The 18,424-nt window shown below is 38.3% G+C and overlaps 1 protein-coding gene across 5 annotated transcripts in view; it reads left to right on the top strand.

Moving 5' to 3' along the window:
- The window catches only part of Lingo2 (leucine rich repeat and Ig domain containing 2), a 1,165,708-nt gene that overhangs the window by 990,376 nt on the left and 156,908 nt on the right, over window positions 1-18,424 (top strand). For 3 of the 5 annotated variants that reach the window (XM_042270975.2, XM_042270980.2, XM_042270976.2), the window contains one exon: window positions 12,097-12,263. The exons of the other annotated variants lie outside the window; for them this stretch is intronic. The gene's annotated coding sequence lies outside the window, so the exon portion shown is untranslated. The remainder of the gene's footprint in view (window positions 1-12,096; window positions 12,264-18,424) is intronic. 5 annotated transcript variants of the gene reach the window in all.

Here is an 18,424-nt window from a genome sequence, read left to right as displayed (position 1 = left end):
ACTCACATAATTTGAGCCGCTACGCTGTTGCATAGTATATGTTTGATAAACGTGGTCTATATATGCTGAGTTATAGCTAGCTCTGTAAAGCTGTTGGATCCTCAGGTTTCTTTGGCCGAGGGCAAATTGCCCATGGCCAAAGTCCTGTCTCTGGTGATTTCTTTTTAGTAATAACTGAGATGGCAGAGGAGTCAGTGCTAAAGTCCAGACCCTGCGTTGCTGAGGCTCCTGGCTGAGGCTCCCTCTACAGTAGCAGATAATGACCCACTCAGCAGGGCTTCTGTAACTTCTTTGATACTTAACTAACCTGAAAAATAGCTGCAGGCACCAGCTGAACAGACCTCTCCCTCCCAGAAGCCAGGCCCTGTAGAGGAGCACTGATAAAGGAAGGACAAACTTTGGGTGAAATTGACCATTTAGAGAAAAATAGCCTGTCTTTTCCTTAGACAAATAACAGTCCTCACATCATGCGGATAGAGTTTATACTTTTCTCATCTTTTTATTTGTCCCCTGCTTTTGTAAATTAGGGAAAGGTATTGCATGGTGGAATTTCAGTCCTGTGCAAACTTGATACATTTTAGTTTGCTCAATGAATATGCAAGAGTTTATATAAATCGTTTAGGGTTGGTTACTATGGCGTGCATTTTATATGCTTGTTAATATTAGCATCATTAAGCTTTTATATGATGTTCTTAAAAGAGGCTCAAGGACATGAGAACTACTACAAAAGGAAGTGGAATGCAGTTCATGATTATTTTAATGTGTCACTGAAAAAAAATGCTGGTTTTTCAAAGCAAGACCATAATTCTTTAATCAAAGGCTGCAGGCAATGGAAGGAAATTACATTATCTCACTGCATCACTTATCTTGGATTCAAATATGAAAAATTGTCTCATGAAGAAAGACACATCAATTCTGCATTTGATGAGAAGGGCAGAATTAAAATTTCAATCCTCAGCTTTGTCATTGACTTGTTGTCTGGGAAAGCATCTTTGTTTGCACGCAGCCTACATGCAGACGAAGTGCACCGTCCCAGCTTCAGCTACATTTCTTCATAGCGAAAGGGAGTTCTAATTACTGCAGATGCTGCTGGAGGACCGTTGAAAGAAACAGGAGGGCCCAGGGAGGGATGCTTGACTGAGCACTGGTTTCTTTTTCATCACTGGGGAAAAACAGCAGACTACAGTTTTGAGTCAGGCTTGGAAGATAAAAATGTGGCCACTACATACTTTTATTCTAAGTTTTAAAATTATTTAAAGCAAACTTAGTAATCAGCCCAAGGCGCAGTTTTCTTTACCTATAAAGCTGGGATGATATATCTGCCTGCTAGGGCTTTATAAGGAAGAACACAGCACACTAATGAAATATTTAGTAGAAAATAATTTGACAGTTGCTAATAATGACTATGTCTTAGAGGACTTTTCTATTTCTTGAAAGCTTATAATTCAAGAAATAAGCAGAAAAAAAACTACAACATAGACCTTAATATGTTGCACTGCACTAATTTTCCAACTATGGGAAGCTTATTTTATACAAATTCTCAGGAAACTTTAACCCTCTGCTCACAGAACAAAGGCATACCAGAATATATTTGAAGAAAGAGAATCTCAATTTGTGTTTAAGGCTTATCTCTGTCTACTTCACCTCTGTCTAACTTGCTGTATGTTCTAAGAACCAGTAGGCCTTTGAAAAAATACCCTTCTATTAAACATACATTGGTCTTCTATGTTAAAAAATTTTTGTAAGAGCTGAGTGTGGAGACATGTGCCTGTAGTCCCAGAACTGGAGATATAGACACAGTAGGAGCTCTTACCTTTACACTTGGATTGGAAGTCAAACCATCATTACTCCTGGTTATAGTTGGAGTGAACTCTCAGTTGACATGAGTCTCCAAATTTCTTGACAACAGAACTTGAAACCTTTCCTCCTTGTTTTAGCCATTTTCTTATGACAAATACCTTCAAAACCATGCTTTATAAATGGTATACTTACCAATTTATGTGTGGGGATATATTTGCATGTATTTCTAGTTGAATTATTTTCTCTGGAGAACCTTAATACACACACTTAACTTATTAACATAACTATGTACAAGTTGAGTGTTGCCAATAATATCTAGATATATTTATTTAACACTTTTAAGCCTTAAACATTACAAAGTCCTTGATCTCATATCCCCTCACCCATGTTCTGAGTCCAAGCCAATACGACAGATAATTGCAAACATGTTGTGGCATTCTCTCTAATATGACTCTACTATTAGGCCATCACCTTAGCAACTGCTCTCTGGTGGAAGCTTTCTTGGAACATAGCTCTTGTAAAGTGCTGCCGTTCAAACCGGAATGTGTTTACTTTCCACATTCTAAAAGATTCCTCACATTTAACAGAGTGTGGGGATTTCTAGAACCTGCTCTCTCCACATGATGACATAACCCTCTTCCAATTGCCCTTCCACGTGGCTCAGACCTGCCTTGCTCTTAGTGGTCATTGTATTATCTGCAATCGCAGCTTCTTTTCTCTTTCATATTGTGAAAATGTAAATTAAGCAACTCTTGTTATGTATTATTATTTCTTCATTATACTTTATATATAGAGAGAGAAGTGATAGGGTATTTGTAGTAAACTATATATAAAAAAATGAAACCCTAATTTTAATTTTAATAAATTTGTACATTTTTATGTACATGAATGTTTTGTTTGTGTGTATATCTGTGCACCATGTACATGCCTGCAGTGCTCACAAAGGAGCAGAAGCTGTGAGGTGCTCTAGGACTAGAGTGGCAGATGGTTGTGAGCTACCATATGGGTTCTGGCAACTGAATCTTGGTTCTCTGGAAGATCAGTCAGGGCTCTCTAACAGCTGAGCTATCTTTCCAACTCCTACAACCATATTTATATTAATTTATTTCTCTTACTTAAAATGATAATTATGACTGATAAACTTGAATTTGGTGAAGGACAAAGGAAAAATGCAGAGAGAGTTGGAAGTTTGACTAGTTCTGACTACAGTGCTTGTGGCTGAGACCATGGGATGTCACGGGAGGTAACGAATCATCAGCTATGAAGTAGACTCCCAAGAGCAGGAAAGGACTTGGTGAAGGGAGAGCAAACAGTACAAAAGAAACATGATCCAGGAAGAAGCTTGGATTTTCAGATTTGGAAGACTAGGCTAGATGGTGAACTACTAATTATTGAGCATTACTTTATGTGTGGTGGTAACACTGGAAAATATAAGATACATCCAAGAAGATATGTCAAGTATGGGGAAAAAGTAATGGCTTTAGATAGACAACATAAATTGAAACATTAGTAAACCTCTGGTAGCATTTGAAACAAAAATTTAATGGAAGATTTGAATAGACTTTAATGAAAACAGTGATCCAAGAAACAAATACTGACCTATGCCATAATTTAAATACCTGTACAAACCCAGCACAGCTGTATAACTTCTGACCTACAATTCACCAGGCCCACAAGACATGCTGGGACAAAGGTGGCACAGAAATTATAGAAGTGAACAATCAATGACTGATCCAGCTTGAGATCCATGAGAGGGAGCTCACCCTGGACATAGCCTAGAGGGAGCCTTGACCCAGAGACTGGACAGCCCAGAGACCTAGCATAGAAAAAATCTAAAAAAGGCAAAAGAAAAAAGTCAATGAAATGATTCCTAATGATATTCTGCTCTACTCATAGACTAGTACCTAGTCCAATTGCCATCAGAGAGACTCCACCCAGCGACTGATGGAAACAGATGCAGAGACCCACAGCCAAACATTAGGTGGACCTCCGGGAATCCTGTGCAAAAAGGGTGGGGGGAAAGATTATGGGAGCCAGAGGGCGAAGGATACCACAAGAAAACCCACAAAATCAACTAACTTGGGACTCAAAGAGAGCGAACCACCAACCAGAAAACTTGCATGGGACTGACCTAGGCCCTCTGCATATATGTTAGTTACATTTGTGTAACTTGGTCTTCTTGTGGGGCTCCTAACAGAGGGAACAGGGGCTGTCTCTGACTCTGTTAACTCTTTTTGGGACCCTTTCCTTTTACTTGGTTGCCTTATCCAGCCGTAATAGGAGAGGAGGTGCCTAGTCTTACGGCAACTTGATATGCCATGGCTGGCTGATATACATAGAAGGACCGCACTTTTCTGAAAAGAAAGAGGGAGTGGATGTGGGGGAAGATAGGGGAAGTTGAGGCAAAGGACTAGGAGGAGAAGAGGAAGGAAAGGGAAACTATGGTCGGGCTGGGAAATATTTATTAATTAATTAATTTTAAAAATAAATAAATTGTGGTTTAAGAACCAAACACGAATATATACTTCAGTCCAGTGATCTACCATAATAAGTACTTAAACAATTCACTAGCATCCAAGTTTACCTGGAAAGAATACTTAGCATCAAAGATTTATTCCTAAATACTGACTAATGTTGCTGGTTTGCACTTAAAACAGCTACCCTGGGTGTTCTCCCAGAGTCTAAATGTCGCTCTTTTGATTGACAGCTCTACATGAATATCTAATCGGATCTTAAACATATATGTCCATAATTATGAATATAAGGCAGACATTGAATATAGACACGATGCAGTTATTTTCTGTTTCCTTATATATTTCCTTATAGTTGATTCCTCAAGAGTTTAAAGAAGCAATTGATAGTAAATTGCATAATACATAATATATTGTTACTATATAAACACTTCTCAAATAGTACACCAGAAATAAGTCTTAATCTTTCATATCCTTTATTTTGCTTTTTATCTTAATCTCTTCAAAGGTTACTTGTGAATAGGAAAATCTTAGCTTTCTTGAGCAATTTTGTTCAAATAATCTTCTTTTTAAGAAATGTCAGGTGCTTTGTGGCTTGATATAATGAGGCAAGAGGCTAGTTCTGCCTTCCTCTGTATTTTGTGACATTTAAGGTGCTTTATTCTTGGTATATTTATATTTAAAGAAAATGTATGGGATGAAAGTCTTCCCCACAGATCACTTAGTTTTCCTCATGAATGGGGTGATTACCATTTGATGGACAGGGGTGTCTGTTCACCTTGATGTGATGTCTCAGTTCAGGACACAGTGGCTGGCTGTGCTATTTGCATAAGTGCCAACTGAAAGCAAACATGTCAAGGCCAGCTTTGCTTTTCCCTTGAAAGTATACTGTCCTAAAGGAGGCTGTAAAATGATCTGAGACCTTAATGACACCATGTACTCTACTTCGTGAAACAGCAGACTAAACCCAGTCCTCATCCCATCAAAATACATAAACCAAATGTAGCAGCAGTTTTCTTGTATCTGAATCTAATTTTGAAAAATGATGGACTTTGATGAAAAGGAGTAAAAGATGTATACAGTAGTTACTTAATTATTTCTATTAAGTTTCTATCTCAAATTCTTTTACCATCAACCCATGCAACCACAGGAAAATCTGCAGAACAAATCATAGATAAGAAAATTGTCTGGTGAAGTACTGGACATGATTATAATCCCAATAGCCATAGCTCTCAGCATCTGCTGCCTTGCCTTGCAACATCTCCTTAAGTCATGCTTCGTTAAAAGATGGAATCACATGAGGGAGAACCACATGAACCTATGTAAGTCCCATTTCTCCAACCCTATAACTTCTATGTCTTAACTCTGACAACTATGACATCCCATTTCATCTTCCAATTATTTTAGAATCCATTACAACTCAATTTATACATTTATGGTGATTTAAGAGTTTAGATGTACTTTTTAATACTCGTATAATAAACTGAAAAATCTAGGAACAATAGAAATAGATGCCACAGAATTTATGTCCATGAATTTATAAAATTTAGTTACTAAAATATTTAGTCTTCAACCTTTGGAAATAGTTACAACTGTATCTCCTCTCCAGAGGAAGAAATTATTCTTTCTCTCATCTTTATTATTAAGACATAAGGACAGGCGTTATGGGACCCTACTATATGTTAAGGAGGAAACATCTGCAAAGGCAGCGATGTGGAAGGGTGTGCATGGGTGGTCACTGCAACTATCCCCTTTGACTGTTGCAGAAACTGTCATTGGAGAGAGATAACAGAAATGAATATAGATATGGCATCATGCCATAGGAGGGCCCAATGATTGCATAGTAATGTATAAACATGTATTTCAGTCTGTGATTTATTCACATTTGTCCCATAATACCTGTTAATCAGAGCAGTACCTTGCTTTATTACATTGTCCCAAATGTTGGCCATCCTGGCCTGAAGATAATTTTCCTATCCTCTACCTTCCATACTTAATTCTAAATAGTATTACATTAATGACATATATAATATGATTTCTGATGTCATTGGTTATATCTGTACATGTATGTAACCTGCCTCTCCAGCTATATTATAAATTCCTTGAGGTAGGAATAATGTCTTAATTTTTACAGCTATTTCTAACCATAAGTAAAACATTGTAAGTGTCCATATTGTAAGTGCGTCATAAAATTTTGAATTTAGATGGGGAAGAAAATGAATCTAACGTTTAGTAACTTTGGACCTGCCTCCAAACAGTCCTTTCCCCATGAACATTTCAACACCTAGAGTATCATAGCTAGGAGAACTGGATACCAGACTGATTTGTGAGTGACCTTTTTGAATCCAAAGTAATACAGTCATAGCAGAACAAATACAGTTGAATTGAGAGTAACAGCAAGTGTCGGGAAGCTGATGAGGAGCCTTAAAATCTGTTTTAGAGGGTCCAGAGTTCAAACCAGTGGTGAGAATTGAAGCCCAACTCTAAATCTAGAAAAATCCTCCATTGCACAGGAGAATTGATGTCAGATCTGACAAAATCCCTTAGAGTTTACCTAAAGATCAATAAATATATTCATGAGACCCTAAAACCATTCTGAAGTAGTCTGGAGAGGTCACTCTGTGGTTCCTTGCATTTTGTGGGGGAAAGCCAACTGAAATAGAAGCCTACTGAAATGAAATTTATTAGACCTAGGTCATATTACCAGTCTGCAAAGAGTCATTGTTCATTCTATAAAAAAAGGAGGGGGTATGTCTCTCTTTTTTTGCACTTCTGTTTATTTTCCAACTCCGTTTTGAATGTTTTTATAAACTGAAAATAATATTAATATAATAACAAAGCATTTTGAATGGGCTATTTTTCAAACACCCAGAATATCAATTCACTAAGTTCCTGCAATTCGATGAATAAAAACATCCACATATAGAATGAGACCACTAAAAATACAACTGTCACTTTTCAGGTTTACTTTTTTCTTCTTAATTGATAAGCCACAGCTACCTTTAATGATGACAGATCCAGTAAGACCAAATCAATGCTCTTCAGTCCACTCAACTAGGTTGGATCTGGCCTGTTCTGAGGACTCACTGCAGCTGTATGACTAAGATGCTCCTGTGGTGGGATACCCTGGGAGCCAAGAAGCTCCGCATGGGTCTCTGTCAGGATGATGAGTGTGCCAGTATTATGAATGTGTCAGGGAGGAAGTACTCACTTGTATTTCAATCATGAGCAACAGAGAACGTTCTATCATCCACATCTGCCTAGGGTGAAGGAAGGCTTGGATCACAATATGCCAATAAAAAGCCCTCATTTGAAGTTAGCTAGGATTTCATACATATTTATAGTTTAAGTCCAGGGTGGACTTAGAACCATGTATTGTAGTGAGCGAGACTCTAAGAGAAATAGAGGAAGTTAGATGGGACTGATATTGATCTCCTATATATATTTATCTCCCATATACAAAGAAAAGCCAAAAAGTTTGACTTACCCACATCTGCTTTGAGTTTATAGCATGTGCCTGTTAATTATCATTAGTGTTATTTCTTGTTATGTTCTCACCACCACCACCACCACAAAAAAAAAAAAAAGTTTCAGTTTTTGTTAGAATGATCCCTGACTGAAGAATAAGAAAATGATGATTCTGGCTCTTACTCTGTCAATTTCAAGATGGTTCTCTAGATAAGCCATACCTATGCTCTCTCTATCCTTTCTCCAAAGGAGGAGTCACATGATTAAGCTGGATGATCTCTGTCAGTATCATTCCATCAGCTTTTGTGTGGCACTATTGAGTTTCCCTGACATATAACCAGATCACGCTGGAATTTTTACCTATCTACTAGGCAATGGATTCTACATATGGATATTGTGGAAGTAGAGATTTGATATTTAGAGACCCTTTGCAAACAAAGGCTACACAATTGAATTTAAATTGACATCAAACTGCAATGAGTTGAAAGAAATCTTATCAAATGTGACACCAACTATGAAATGGCTGTTTTATTTCCATACCTAGGAGGTGAAGAGCCCAGGATGAGCCAAAAACAGTGAGCATCCATTTCCTCTCATGCTGAAATAGGTATTCTCTATTTACATGCTTCAGCTTGATTACAAGTTCCGTTCCCAAGCTCACATTCACAGCACTTGAAAGATGCAATTGAATATACTATCCACACCTACTCTCTGAGGACAATTCTTGGAGTGACATACAGCCTAGCCTTGCAGATAAAGTAATGCAATGTTAGTTTATAAAAATTAAGTGCTTCTCACAGATGCACATGGCTGTTGTGCATATTTGCAGTCAAATCCTCTACCACTGAGCTATATCCCCATTCATGATATTTGAGTGTCAGTGACAAGAAAGCCCAGGCAGAACAGCTCAGGAATTAAGCATAAAGTACAGGAAGTAGGCCACACAGTTTTGACCACAGGCTTACAATTTCCTAGCTACCATCTATGTCACATCTCTGGACCTCGTTTTCTTTACGAATAAGATAAAGATAAAAAACCATGCCTTCTTCTCAGGGCTAAGTGCTCTGTGTACTTTTGTTTAAAATAATGAGAATCATTTGAATTGTGCTTTTCCATTGATATACTATTATAATTGCTATCCCTTATCTCAGCCAAATGTGTCCACCCCAAAGTAATAGTTACAGAAAACAGCACCATGCAGTAGAAATAATCTAGGTTTGGGAATCCTTTATCAGTTATGCTTTGTTACCTAGCAAACCTCTCCAAAATTGTATGGCTTAAAAGAACAGTGTTTTGTGCTTACACATAGCTCTTGCATGCTGGGCAGAGCTAAATGGGTGGGAACGGCTCAAACCTACTTCATATGGTATTAGCAACGGCATCTTGTCCAGGGCTTTGGTGCCTTATTCCTTTGGGCAACTCTTTGCTTGTGCTACAGTGGTATGTCATGTGATCGCTATGTATTTCCCAAGCCTGACTGGAAACACCATAATCCCTCTGAGAACTGAAATCCAACATTCTGGGATGTCATTTATACTATATTTTATTAGGCAAACACGTGAGAAAGGTTTTAGATTCAGGGGAAGGAACATTAGCCTTCTCTTCTAGATTGACAGTAAAAAGGAAAGACAGACTCACTGGAGGCTTTAAACAACAGAATCAGGCACACGTGAGCCTCAGTTTTATTCCCTCCACTAAGAACTGAGGGGTCTGTGACTCTCAAAAGCAGTGCTACTCAACCTTTAATACGGTTCTTCATGTTGTGTTGACTCCCAGCCATACACTTACTTCCTCACTACTTCATAACTGTAATTTTGCTACCAGTATGAACTGTAATGTAAATATCCGCTATGTGATCCTTGAAGGGGTTGTGACCCACAGCATGAGAACCACTTCTCTACAGTGCTATTTAAACTTCATGCGCAGGGCAGGCTAAGTCCATGTCTATATCCTGTCCTTTACCTGTAATTCTCCCAGGAGAAACTAGATGCAGTAAAGGTCAGGAGCATCCCTTCTACAGAGGAGAGGAAGATCCTGTCACTCACCTGGCTGTTCTCTGTGCTCAGGTATCACCATGTAAGACTGGTGCTCACTTGGCTGTGGCTGCTTAGTGTGTGTGCTAAGTCCGCTAAGTCAGAAAAGTCACAAATCACCAACTGGGTGACCATTTCTTTAAGCACTCCAGGTTGCCTGTGGTGGGTTTTAGTTGGTGGAGAGTTTCGTCAACCCATCTCAAATGCTCCATTCACATTTGGGAACACGTCACTCAGGCTTGGTAATGAAGGAACAGACATATCTGCCTGTAGGGAGGGGCATCACTATAAGGAAGCAGAGCCCCATAAACAGCTCTGGCATTCAGTGCATTTCCCCAAGTCTCAGTGGTCGCCTTGGGGGGAGGAGGTCCTCTTCCTCTTATAGCTGTCAATTTTAGATATTTCTCTGATTGAATTTCTTCAAACAATCTAGAAAATGAGATTGAGTTAGGAGTTATTTTAGGGTTTAATTTATGTGGTAGCCAAATTCACAAAATGTTATCAATAGTTTTGACTCATTAGAAAAATGAATGTTTTTTTTGTAAGTCATGTAGCCAAATCACAGCGTGGAATACAATATCATATTTGGTTATAAAAATGATAAAGAAAACTCATCAGAGACTGTTACAGGAAAGGGAGAGGCTCTGGCCTTTCATAAAAACAATGTCTTTTTTATAAGATCTAATATTTAGGACGCCGTTATTTAAATCGTGGTGCGGTAATGGAGCCTGGGGAAATGTGTCTGGAGCTGCAGAGGTGGCTTAGGACTCAGAAGCATTTACTGCTTTCCCAGAGGACCCAGATTCATTTCCCTACACCCACATTGGGCAGCTCACGGCTGCCTGTAACTGCAGGTCAAGGAGACTCAATGCCCTCTTCTGACTTCTGAGAGTGCTTCCCATACGTTGTGTATATACAGTCAAGGATGCACATACACATACATGTAAATAAAGATAGATACACTTATAAAAATTAAATCAGCTCTGTTAAGATTAACTAGAATGATTTGAATTTAAGATTCTATTGGTATGGAGTGCAGGTGCAGCTCAGTTGGTACTCAATTTTCACCAGAGAGTGTTTATCACAAATGATGGGATAAATACAATGACAATTCTAATTGTCTGGGAAATGTAAACAATGAGACCTCTGGAAGTGGATTAGAAAGTTACTGTTCCCAGCAGTGGATCTATCTGAAGGTGTGTAACACTCTTTTGTTGATGTCACCATTTAGTTTCATGGGTTTGAATCATTATTTTTGTTCCCTCTTGGATTTTTTTTCTTGCATTTTCATATTCCCCCTACTTAGAGTTCTGGTGTTGAACATTTGAGTGCCCCTTAACGGTCTGCAGCAGATACTCTTCCTCCCAGGGAGGGTAGTCTATGGCATTGCAGCCATCAGCCAGAATTATTTGCAGGTTATGTTTCATTTGATTATATGAAAACATGTAGGGAACCATATGAGTCTAGTTTCAACATCTGGGTTGACATTCCTAGTACCTTCTATTTCTGGAATACCACTAAAATATTTCATAAATTATTGTGATAAAATAGTTTTCCATGTTACATAAGAGCATCTCTTTTTATCATAGTCTCTGTAACAAATGCATTTAGAAACAGACTGCCAAGATGAATACCTGTCTCCCATCACTAATGATCTTGAGTTATGCGAGAAACCACATTTCTCTCATTTCAATTTAAGCCAATAGAATGTCATGCTTTAGAAAGTTTAAGAAATTTATTTCCATGGCTTTTCTCTGGTGTTGAGATGCTCACATAGTGGAGATGCTTAGGTGTGCACACATTTTTCTTCCTCTTCCTAGTCCCTCCAGTGTTTTAGCTGAAGAATGTGTGTATACTTGACTTTATCTTATCTGGTTCCAAATTGTGGATGTTCTGTACTTTCCTCTGACACTGAGATTTGAAATAAGGTTTTCAGCCTCCTTTTCATGTGAGATTCTGTTTCATTCTATACATTTAGCACGGATAATATTCACCCATCTGTTTTACGATGTACATCACTATCATTAAAGCCATCTTCTCTGGTAGTATTGCTAGAAATATCTTCATCTGCTCACTCTAGGAGTTTTATTTAATTTACTGAAAAATCAGAATGTTTACCAGAGGAGAAAACATGTCCTCTTCTTTTCTTCCTGTTTTTCTTTTCCTGTTTGTTCCATCTCTTACTGAAGCTATGCCCCAGAACATAGCTAAGCTATGCTAACAGTGGTTTTAGTTGTGATCCCAATTATTAGGCAGCCAACAGAGCATCACCAAAGAAGTCAATATTAAACTCACTAAGAAGAATTTGATTTCTGTTTACTCAGGTAAATTTTAAAAAAGTCACTTCTGAGACCTGGTGATGGTTCAGTGGATAAAAGAGCTTGCCCTGAGAACAAGAAGACCTGAATTCGAATTGCCAGCACCCACCACACCACCACCACTATTCCTTCATCCTTCTACATACTTCTTTTAAAAGGCAATCAACATACAGGTAACATGATATGAATTCAACAGGTTCTATTTAGGAATATATATCTATATACATATATGCATGCAATAAAAATTAGTGAAGAAAGTAGGCCATGGATTTGAAGGAGAGCAGAGAGGGGTATGTGGAAGGGTTTGGAGGGAGGAAAAGAAAGAGAGAAGTGTTGGAATTTTATTTTAATATCAAAAATTTAAAAATAAACAACAATGAAAACCAGGCACAGACTGTTACCGTAGCATTAGAGAATAGAGACGAACAGATCCCGTTTCCTTGCTGGCCAGTCGGCCTGGACTAAACAGTGAAAGAGCCTGCCTCAATGACTGAGATGTAGAGTGATGGAAGATAAGATACCCAGTATAAGCCTCTCACTCCTGCAGAGCATGCCCAGGTATGTGAGACCTGCCCATATGTACACACACTCACACCACCAAGTTAAAGAATATCTAGATGAAATAAATAAAATAACTTAAAAAAGTGAAGTTGTTCCTAAAGTCAGTCAGTCTCTCTGTCTCTTGATGTCTCAGTCTCTCTCTCTCCGTTCCTCCCCTGCCCCCCCCCCATCTATCTATGTGCTATGAGACAGAGATTCATTCTATAAGCCAGACTGACCTAGAGCTCAATATGTAGCACATGCTGACCATGAACCGTCGTCAGTCCTCTGGCCTGAGCCTCTTACATACTGGGATTACACAGTTATGTTGAGCTACCACACCTGGCTTCTTGTCTTTTGATAGGACTGTGTAGCTGCTATAAGGTATACTATTATCAATATAATGTGTGTAGAAAGATCTGCCTTTCTTTATACATACTTGATTATAAAATTACCAATGATGAAAAACAACTGATCTACTAACCCATAGAAAGAAGTAGCTTAGTTACCCTGAAGTTTGATTTTAGATCCTATCGATACACTTCAGTTGTGCAAATTTTACCATGTTAACTCTGAATAGAATTCTCAGAGTAATAGGAGGAGATTAGAGACTCCAAATGGGAGTCCAGGTATGTGAGACCTGCCCATATGTACATACGCTCACACCACCAAGTTAAAGAATCCAGATGGGATTGGAAGCTTTTCTGGTGACAAGGGACTAATGGCTGTTAAAGTGTGTGACACTCTTGAGATTATAACCAAGTGCATGCCTCAAGAGATGCTACTTGCCCTTCCAGACATTCCTTGAGAATCCTCAGCTCTATGTCAGCTACAGATGACAATTCCATTGTAGAAGTGACTTTTTATTCACCCACTCACAATAGGCTAGATTTAAAAAAAATCTGGTGTACCTCATAAATGACTTTATTAGATACTAAAAGTGAAGATTTTCAAATCTTGATTTTTGGTAATTAAAAATGATGTATCACTCTAGTACAGGATTCCTTCCCTTGCATTTAATTTTAGTCAGAAGGTCAGTGATAAAATAGTTTTGATGACCTGTTTTGTAAATGGGCTGCACATTGTAGTCCTTGCTGTGAGTGCCACACAGACAAGTTTGCCCTTACCCAAAGGCAGGTCCCATCTATGGAGAAATCTGCCCTTTCTTCTTGAGAGTGGGGCCATGGGCAGGATATACCTGCAGCTGAGTGGAGAAGGAGAGAGGAAGACACTGTTGGACAGATAGACACAGACATCAAATCTACAGCCCTCTCTTTTCACACAGCCAACGCAATGAAGGTGTCCAGTTCATTCTACTGAGATGGTCCTTCCCTGTGTTTCATTACTTTTATTTTTTACTATTTTTTTTGAAATTTTTATTTTTGAAAATATTCTAAAGATCGACTCTTTAAAACTAGAACTGTTGCTACTCTTCATTTGCTTAAATCATTGGACCGAGGAAGTGGCCCCTTTCCTCAGATAGCGCTATTAGAGCCTCTGAAATATTTGATGTAACTTTGGTCCTAAGAAAGAGGTGAGTATAAACATGGGAAGGAAATTCTGACATGAGACTCAACATTTTGCTAGCCCTTTTAATGTTTATTTTTGAACCTTGTAGCTCAGGCTGCCCTTGAACTTGCTGTACTGCCCAGGCAGGCCTCTAGCTTGTGATTTATCTACCACAACCTCAGATGGAGCTAGGATTATGGATGCAAGTGACCACAACCAGCAAACAAAATGATACACATTAGGTGTCATACATAAATTTTGACAGATTAGATAATGCTGACTTCAGGAAACAAACAATAGTAGTCATATTGCATACAGGAATAATCCACCCACTTCATAACATAGTTAATGAAAATAAATTATAGAGCCGGGTGGTGGTGGTGGTGGTGGTGGTGGTGGTGGTGGTGGTGGTGGTGGTGGCAGCGGTGGTGGCGACGGCGGCGGCGCACACCTTTAATCCCAGCACTCGGGCGGCAGAGGCAGGCAGATCTCTGTGAGTTCCCGACCAGCCTGGGCTACAGAGTGAGTTGCAGGAAAGGCGCAAAGCTACACAGAGAAACCCTGTCTGGAAAAACAGAAAAACAAACAAACAAAACAAAAAAGAAAGTAAATTACAATAGCCTGAAATGTGATATGCAACAAGGTACATACATTGTAACATGTCACTTGCAGTTTTATCATGATGTATCTTGGAAATAGAAAAGTCAAATAAAGAGTAAATTGGTGTCATTCTTAGATAACTTGCTTTTTACACCCAGGAAGAAAGACATTCCAGGGAAGGAATGATCCTGTAGTCACATTGAACCTACAGAGCTGTCCTCTATATGACAGTATGGTAAAAACACAAATGAATAAATAAAGCTTTAGGATACAGATATCTATCCCTGATTCCAAATCCATTAGTGCCTTTGTAAATATGGACAGAATATCCAAATGCACTAATGCTGTTTCCCTATACACAAAAACAATTGTGCTGAGAACTGCCTCTCGAGATGCCTGTTTCTGTGAGGTTTTTGAATTTACGTGGAATCTCCTGAGGCACAAACACTTGTAGTTCTTTCTTCTTCTAATCTCTGTATTTGTATATATAGACTTGTCTCATTCTTATTGTATTTTAATAACCCTAGAAACTCTGTTGCTACTAATTGTATCTTAAAGGTTAGACCAACTTTCCAGAAAGTGATTTTAATAGTTTTTCTAATGAATTATCATTAATCTAGGTGTTAAGAAAGCACACACTGCTGTGTTTTCTATTAAATTCCCATAGGTCCTGTCTAAGGCAGCTAAAGACAGTGAAGTTAAGGAATAATCTAACAGGAAATCTCATTTTCTGATTTCTTGAAGTCCATGAGTGCAGCCTTCTCAGTTCAGATTTCCCGGGAAAGTCAATTCATCTTTTACTCTCTCCCATACATAAAATTAAGATGATGGCACTTATATTTGGCAAATCTCTAAGTTTTTCCATTATTATGAATGAAAAAGAGCATTAAATATTACATCTTTGCAATATATTTATTTTTAACAATGCAGAGACTGAATGTATAATTCAGTAGTTCTGAAGTCTTCAAACTCGTTTCCACAGATTTGTATTCTAGTTGGATAAGAAGAAACTGGATTTTTAGGTGCCTGGTTTTCCTTTATTTGGTGAGCCTTAGAAGAGCTTTTATTTTTCCTCAAGTAAAACAATTTCTCGAAGATACATTTCAGAAGTGTTAGGGTATTTCTCTGTGGAGCCTTCTTATAAGGACATGTCTTGCATTCTTTTGTCCTATTGTCCTGCGGCTCACTGCTGGAAGACTCAGCCGATTTCATTTAGATTGCCTATCTACTGGCTGCAGTACCTCCAAGTACAAAAAGGACTTGGTCCTTTTGTCATCCAGAAGGTTCCACGGGAATGCAACCAAGTCCAGTGGAGACAAAGAACACAGAGAGGAGCAAGGGGAATCGAAGATAACAAATTTAAATTTTAAAGAGACTAAACCCTTCGTAAGAATAAGGAGAAGCCCTGTTCGGGGTCAGCCTCCATTATGTGGCTAGAGGAACACGAAAGGTATTCACCAATATCCAAAATTGACTTTAAGTTTGGTTATAGGTTAGTCAGTTCATCCAGGAATCTGTGTGTTGCTGGGGAGTGCGAGGCATTACCTGCATTTCCTCCATAGCTCTTTTCCCTGCATCCCTATCCTCTGTTAGCCTATTTCTTTCTATTGTGTTTTATATGATTTTGCCACAGATTTATGGATTACAATTGATTTGGGCTATGAGAATGTCAAGTCATAAATAACATTTAAAATATAAATCTGTGGGTAAATATACCTCAAACCCCAAGTTGAACCAAATTGTAAATAAATCAATACGGAATCTGTATTTTTGAATACGATGGATGCTGTAAGTTTTTGTTCCTTCCTGCCCTTTCTGTTCCAGTTAAAGTGGGACTGTTGTGAGCCACTAAATAATACTGCCCAAGGCACACAAATGCCAGGTCTGGGCAAGATCCTCCTTGTAAATTGAAACCATGGGCTTTTCCCCAAAGCTGGTTTGAGCTGTCAAAAGGATAATTATGTGTTCGTTCCACAGGAATTGAAAAGGGACCAGTATTCATTATTTTCTTTTTCTATTTTAAATCTAAAAATTCTGTGAATGATAATCACCGTCTTGGTACATCAACTAAAAATCAAATTGTTATTTGTAGTGCATTTAATCCAAGAGTGTAGGGGAGGGTGGGATAGCAGGGGGAGAGCTACACTCTTCCAATTGTGAATGCCAGAGCAGGAACCCTTTAACACACGGACTATTTCCAACAAATTCAGTCGTATGAAGTTTCTTCTCTCCCTCTGTAGCCTGTTTTCCTTGGCATTCAGCCACTAGAAATTAAGACCCAGTTTCCTTGGCAACGATAACTGTGCACACATCCTCACAAGCTCTCCCTCATTCAGATTGTTAGCTATACAAATAAAGTTTCACAAAGAGATTGCTTCAGAATAAAGGAATAAAAGAAAGACTGTTCCCATCTATTGTGACAGGCCTTAAGGTATTATTCACAGTACCTCCAATTGGACAATGTGTTTTTGTGATGAACTGAATTACCTTAGATTGGTTTCCCACATCTCTTTGTGCTTGGGATAGCAGAATAAGCTTTTATACACTATTTAATTCCCTCCTCAGTTCCATTAGCATCAATCCTATTTGTACCTAGTTTGTTTTAAGGGAAATTTACCTGTTAAGTTGCCATATTAACTTTTAAGGAGACATTTTCAACTGGAATTTTAAGTATACCTCAAAGCTTTCATGGTTAAATTGCAGTTTTTATTTCTTCCACTTTTTCTGTTTTATTTCCCATGATTTGTACATAAGGAAATAATAATGATATGATCTATAGCACGAATTAATTCACTGTGGCTGGATTATTTTAAATTTGGGGAGAGAGCTGCAGTGGCTTGTTTACTGGTTTGCTTTACCCAGTGCTTTTGCCCATATTTTGGGGGTGAAGTTAACTGGGGGGGGGGTTCATTTCCCACTTACTAGAGACAGACTGATAAGCATGTGTTGGCTTGATAAATGATGAAGACCACTGTAATTTTGAACATGGAAGGGCCAGTCAGCTAAATTGATGTTACAGGCCTTAGATCTCAGTTTTCTCACATTTAAACTCATGTTTTCTGAATTATTTCTCACTAGATTTGGGGTTTTGCTAATCCAAGGCCTTACAAAGTGGTTCTGGTGGTTGCTGTCCTGGCTGCTGAAACTCTTTCATCTCCCCATGGTTCCTTTTCAAGACTCAGACTTTGCCAGAATCAATTCAGTCTGTGCTCTACAGTTATCAGAGACTCAGAACAAGGGAGCCTCTTCTAAAAATGGTGCAGAGAATTTTCTATTTTGCAGTACATTTATTGAGTATTTAGGTTTAAGCCCTTGCTTGAGGTACACTCAAAGTGTTGACAGAATCTCCCTGATGCATTTCCAAAAAATTAGCATAAATAACACTGATGAGACCTATGATTTTATCGTTAAGACTGAATGAACATACACCTGTTCATCTGTTCTGCAATTAGAACTTAAGAGTTTTATTCTTTTGAGAAAATAATCAGTAACCAGCAATTCCAAAAACCACTCAGCTAATACTCATTCTAAGTCTTCCATATATATATATATATATATATATATATATATATATATATATAATCTGTCTTCTGAATATCATTGCAAAATTGGATACATGTTTTAATGTTGCACTGTTAGAGGTGTCTCCTGATGCTTACCAATGCAAGAGTGTATTTATAAATTC

This window comes from Peromyscus maniculatus, chromosome 2 (assembly GCF_049852395.1).
Source record: "Peromyscus maniculatus bairdii isolate BWxNUB_F1_BW_parent chromosome 2, HU_Pman_BW_mat_3.1, whole genome shotgun sequence".
NCBI classification, from domain to species: Eukaryota; Metazoa; Chordata; class Mammalia; order Rodentia; family Cricetidae; genus Peromyscus; species Peromyscus maniculatus.
The sequence above is the reverse complement of the archived record's forward strand: the minus strand, read 5'-3'. Positions and strand labels throughout refer to the sequence as shown.